This window comes from Pristiophorus japonicus, chromosome 1 (assembly GCF_044704955.1).
Source record: "Pristiophorus japonicus isolate sPriJap1 chromosome 1, sPriJap1.hap1, whole genome shotgun sequence".
In the NCBI taxonomy this organism is placed as follows: domain Eukaryota; kingdom Metazoa; phylum Chordata; class Chondrichthyes; family Pristiophoridae; genus Pristiophorus; species Pristiophorus japonicus.
The window spans coordinates 132,174,983-132,180,982 of NC_091977.1; positions in this window are offsets into that span (position 1 = coordinate 132,174,983).

Here is a 6,000-nt window from a genome sequence, read left to right on the forward strand (position 1 = left end):
AAGACCAGTTACAGCAAAAAAATTCAATGTCCCGGCGCATATTCGGGCCAATGTATTGGCAATAAAACAATGAGAACGTAACGCCACTATTATAAAGACACTTGCCATCGGTTACATTTCAAAGTAATCCCTGTATAATTGATAGGACTTTATATAGCCTATAAAATAGTCAGAAAGAGCCATGCTTAAATCTGCGTTCATGAATATACATGTTTACTATCCGATCTGAGGTTTTCAAATCACTGATGTTCCAAAACAATGTAGACTTGTGGCGCCTCCATAGTTAGTAACAAAATACAACATTTGCAACTTCCCGATCTTACAGATCATTGTAGTTGCATTCAGAATTAATGTTAAAATACTGCAAAACTCCAGTGTCACTGAATGATGTGTTACAGTAGTAACACGATCAATAACGACATTGGAGTAATTCGTCACCATCGAATTTATAAGCCTTTCACGTACAACAATATCAACAATAAATGCAATCATCATTATCGGGTGTGACTCCCTCGGTGTTTGCTTTGACTTGCATTTCGCACTATTTATTACAAATCTTAGAGAGCGTGATCTAACGTCGTAAATGTGTGAAAAACACGAGAGGTAGGAAATAAATTTAGTACAACAAGAACATCGAATACAGATATTTAGCAAAACTGTTAACGAACTTTGTGCATCGAAAGTTGTTGGAAATTGTTCTTTTGAAAACAGTGGTGTCCAGCTCCTAAACTCTGTGATTTTCGCCAGTAGTCACTGAACAAACCCAAGGGGGCGCAACTCCTCACACTTTCATATCCTCACCACTCGACATCTTAAAGGGACAGCAGCACTCTCTCTCCACCTGTCCGCCTCGTACTTCAACCCCATAGAAAATGTCACCACGACACTTCTTGATCAACGTGTCTGGGAGTTTAATCAGTTTCATACATTAATCAGTTTGAATGCCGATCTGTTTTGACTTGCAAGTAACAAAGTAGGTGGTTCTAAAGTCCTTTAGCTTGATGACACGACTGAACTTTGTAGACGAGAGTATTCCTTTATAAAGTTCGTTATTTTAACTGAGGTGGGTATTGGCATGGCTGCTGCTTCGGCAGCACTTTTCTGGTTAGGGTCAGTAGAAGCGATAATCTGCAACAGACACACTTTTCTGGAAACTGCAGCGTTGCCTACACTCCCAGAGAGCTTTAATTGTCTATTAAATCCTTTCGCTTACATTGCTAGAAGTAATATCAACACTAAATAGGTTTTAAGTGAATATTTAAGTTGTTTTTGTCCTTAATGCATCTGATTTCTCCATACACATTAGTAGCATAGCCTCTGAATCAAATGGGCCCATTCTTGGCTCAAATAGACTGGATCCGATAGCTGTCTACATCATTGCAGCACTGCCTTTACTTAAAAGCAAAATACTGCGGATGCTGGAATCTGAAATAAAAACAGCGAATGCTGGAAATCTCAGCAGGTCAGGCAGCATTCGTGTTTTTCTCTCCACAGATGCTGCCTGACCCGCGGAGATTTCCAGCATTCTCTGTTTTTATTATTGCCTTTTCCTGTTTACTTCACTCGGTGTATTAAACTTGCATTTAAATGACTTAATATCGCAAAGAGATGGAGTGTAAGAATCAGCCACGAGCAAATTTAGAAGTCCAGAGAATTACTTGGAATTGTTCGGACCAAATCTTTTCGACCACTTTAATGAAACACAGAGTAAGTAGAGAGGGGGAATGGATTGGACCTGCTGTTAGTTCTGAATACAAGTCCGCAGGTCCATTAAAGAGGCTGCAGGATTGGATCACCGCTGGATAGCGGTGTATATTCGAAACACACTGGCTAGCAGTATCTGAGCGGAGCAGATGCTCGGAGATCTCAGATCCTTTCTACAACTACAACGACAAACGATATCTATCCAATTGGCCAATGCTTATTATACTTTAGAAATGGAGTGTTCCTGCTTCCGCTGAGATATATTTGGCAGATGTGACCAGTATCCACCAGTAAATTCTCTTATAGTGTATATTATGAATAGACTTATTAAACTCAATGCAAAAATTGTTTTTGCTCCTTACGTCATAAATCATTAATAATAATTTAATTCTCGAAATAATCTGAATATCAGGAAAATCCGATGGCTATACACTGATGAGTATTCTTAGACGCGGTGACTGTAATCACATACAATCCTGCGTCTTATACCAATGCTGCAGGGAGGGCATTTTATTACAGAAGTGATATCAATAGTAGGTTTTAGGAAATAGACCAACATTACTGTAGAGTCAGCCTGGTCAATGAGGCAGAGCGCGGTAGTTCCTGATACTTGGACTGTTCACTGCTGTGCCAGGTGGTAACACCTGAAATTTCACATGGAAGCAGGCTGTGTTTTAGTAGCATGTATTGCACCACAGATTATGGAGGAAATTATCAACATTACAAAACAGGAAAAGGTCTGGGATGGTAGCAGAGTAGTACAGTACCTGTAGGATATTTACGGTTGGGATTTGAGTTGTCACAGATTACAGCGAACGTATGGTTATCATTTAGGATTTCTTGGATACCTATAGCATCAGCACAGGTTGCTTTTTATATTGTTTCTGGTTCATCCAAATACAATTTAGAATTCGATCAGGTATTACATTCATTGTAGTCAGATATTTGATACATAACGAGCTGACTTACTTCACGCGTGTTTTTTTGGACAAACAGCCACTAAAAAATATCAATGATCTATAAATAAACTGTTTCTTGCTTAGAAATATCGCTTTCCGGGTTGGGGGGAGGGATTGCTACGGGGATATATATCCTACATGCGAATATCTGCTGTAACTATGTCGAAACATGTTCATCCCAACCTCCTACTCCATACTGCAGATTGGTCACGTCCTCTCTGTGAAGTCAATACATTCAAATGTGGCATTTGAAAGTGTTATTTTTCTAAAAGAAGAATGCCACACCCACATCATAAATCCAACCTGCAAAATGAAATACGGCATGTTATGCCATTAAATTGAAATTAATATGGTCTGATGGATGCCGGTTTTAAATCAGTGCAACTTGCGATGATGAAAATAGCTGATAACAGCAGTAATGGATAGAACTGCACACTTACAAATCCAGAAACACTGAAAGGCCCGCGCAACCGCAAGTTGGACATAATGACTGCTACATCAAACATTGTACTACAAAGAGAACTTACTCAACGCAAGTAAGAGTTTACCGCATTAAAACGATTCTGAGAAATGAACGTGTGGTAAGTATAGCCATTTCCTGGCAGATAATCTGTCCCGGCCAAGTTCCTGAAATGACAATTTGAATAGACTCGGTGTGAAAATATCGAATAAATGTCCTTGATCACAACAGCTGAATGACTGTAAATTGAACGTTCAGACACTAATCTCTCCCACGAATTCAGCACACTTTATTGGGATCATGGCATACTTTCATTTCGATTCTGGCATTGTCCCAGTTTTAGGCGCGTTCTTCCAATCAAGTTTTCGTTCCGCATTGCCAATAAATTGAATTTAAATATACATTTGGGAAATATATAGCATAACTTTTTAGTTTCCTGTTTTAATTAATAAGGCAAAATAGGTTTAGAAACATAGAAACATAGATATTTATTTTAATTGAGAAACCAAAGTGAAGGGCTAGGGACACCGTCGAGTTTGAAAAGAATAAAACTGGTGAGGTAAATCAGATATTGGTGCGTCTTGTTTGAATTTTAAAACTTGAAGAAGGAGGGAGAAAGGGCTGAAAGGTGCAAAGAGTTCTATAGTTTTAGGGTCCTTGGAAAGAGTGAGTTCGAGTAGGAGATCAGTGCCCATTTGGTTTTCAACACATTGGACGTAGGGAGGAAGAACAGTGCCAGGGTATTTTTTGGCGGCGGGGAGTCGATGAAATAAAAGAGAAACATTCCGAATATTGTGGACCTGCTTGGCTCAGATACCACGTTACTGAGTCTGCCACAGAAGTCCAGTCTCCCATTGCCAAATGTGTCATTTTGCAACCAATGTGTCGATAAAGAGCCCCGCGTTCCTCCTTCCCAAGGAGCTTCTCTTACTTGTTGTCCTCCGACTAAGGACTCAAACCTGCACTGATTAAAAGTCTAATGGTCACCCAGTAACTATCCTCTCCCAAAAAGGGGACCAGTATTGAAGTTTCAGAACAGTCGGGTGAGAAACATATTGTGAGAAAAAAATGGTATCAAACTGGAAAAGGAGCTTCATAAAGTCATACACACAAATATAGTATTCTATAATGTGATAGTGAATTTCGAACACACGTTTATAACAGGGGTTTATAGCACGAAGATCTCCAGCTTGCCATGGAAGTGCATAAATCAAGTGTGCTTATATTGATGTGAGCAACATGCCTTGTCCAAACAAGGATAATCTAAGTAAAATCAATGACTTTGATATAAATAAGATGGAAGTCCTAGATTAGTTAAAATGTCTCAAAACAAATAATTTCCCATAGACAGATGGTTTTTATCTTAGAGTGCTGAGAGTGCCCTAGAAGGGGAAACTTGTGAGACACTGACAATTATGAGAAATCACTGGAAACTGGTTTAATAGCAATAGATTGGAAACAACCTAATGTGCCCACGTTAAGAAAGGTTGACAAATCAAATACAAACCCATTAGTCTCATTTCAATTCCTTGTAAAATAATGGAATCTGGAGTAAACCTGAGAATTATCTGTTCTATAATAACGTAGCAAACAGGAGATAGCATGGATACAGAAGGAGAAGAGCTTATCTACCCAACCTCTTTGGCTTACTTGAGGAAATGACAACTCAAAAGGACTGTGGAAAATGCTATGACTTGGTCTACTTAAACTTCCAAAAAGGGTTTGACAACATTTCACAGAAAAAAACTATTAGTTAAACCGCAAGTTGTGAGCGTTTTATGTAAATCTTGCGAATGGATAAGAAATTGACTAATTTTTAGAAAACAAAGTGTACTTGTTAAAGGTATGTGTCAACAACAAGAACTTGTATTTATATAGTGCCCTTAACGTAGTAAAACGTCCCAAGGTGCTTCACAGGAATATTATGGAAAAACATGTGACATCAAGGCACATAAGGAGATATCAGGGCAGATGACCAAAAACTTGATCAAAGAGGTAGGTTTTAAGGAACATATTAAAAGAGCAAAGAGAGGTAGTGAGGTTGAGAGGTTTATCCACTTTGGCAGAAAAAATACAAAGGCAAATTATAATTTAAATGGAGAAAAATTGCAAAGTGCTGCAGTACAGAGGGACCTGGGGATCCTTGTGCATGAAACACAAAAGGTTAGTATGCAGGTACAGCAATTAATCAAGAAGGCAAATGGAATATTGGCCTTTATTGCAAGGGGGATATAGTATAAAAGCAGAGAAGTCCTGCTACAACTGCACAGGATATTGAGGCCACACCTGGAGTACTGCATACAGTTTTGGTTTCCATATTTAAAGAAGGATATACTTGCATAGGAGGCTGTTCAGAGAAGGTTCACTAGGTTGATTCCGGAAATGGGGGGGGGGGGGGTTGACTTATGAAGGTAGGTTGAGTAGGTTGGGCCTGTACTCATTGGAATTCAGAAGAATTGAGAAGTGATTTTATCGAAACATATGAGATAATGAGGGGGCTCGACAAGGTGGATGCAGAGAGGATATTTCCAATCATAAGGAAAACTAAAACTAGGGGACATAGTCTCAGAATAAGTGGACCACCCATTTAAAACTGAGGTGAGGATGAATTTCTTCTCTCAGTGGGTTGTAAATCTATGGAATTCTCTGTCCCAGAGAGCTGTGGAGGCTGGGCCATTGAATATATTTAAGGCAGAAATAGACAGATTTTGAGCGAGAAGGGAATAAAGGGTTATGGGTAACGGTCAGGGAAGTGGAGCTGAGTCCATGATCAGATCAGCCATGATCTTATTAAATGGCAGAGTAGGCTCGAGGGGCCAGGTGGCCTACTCCTACTTCTATTTCTTATGTTCTTATGTAGAAGTTTAGGGAAGGAAT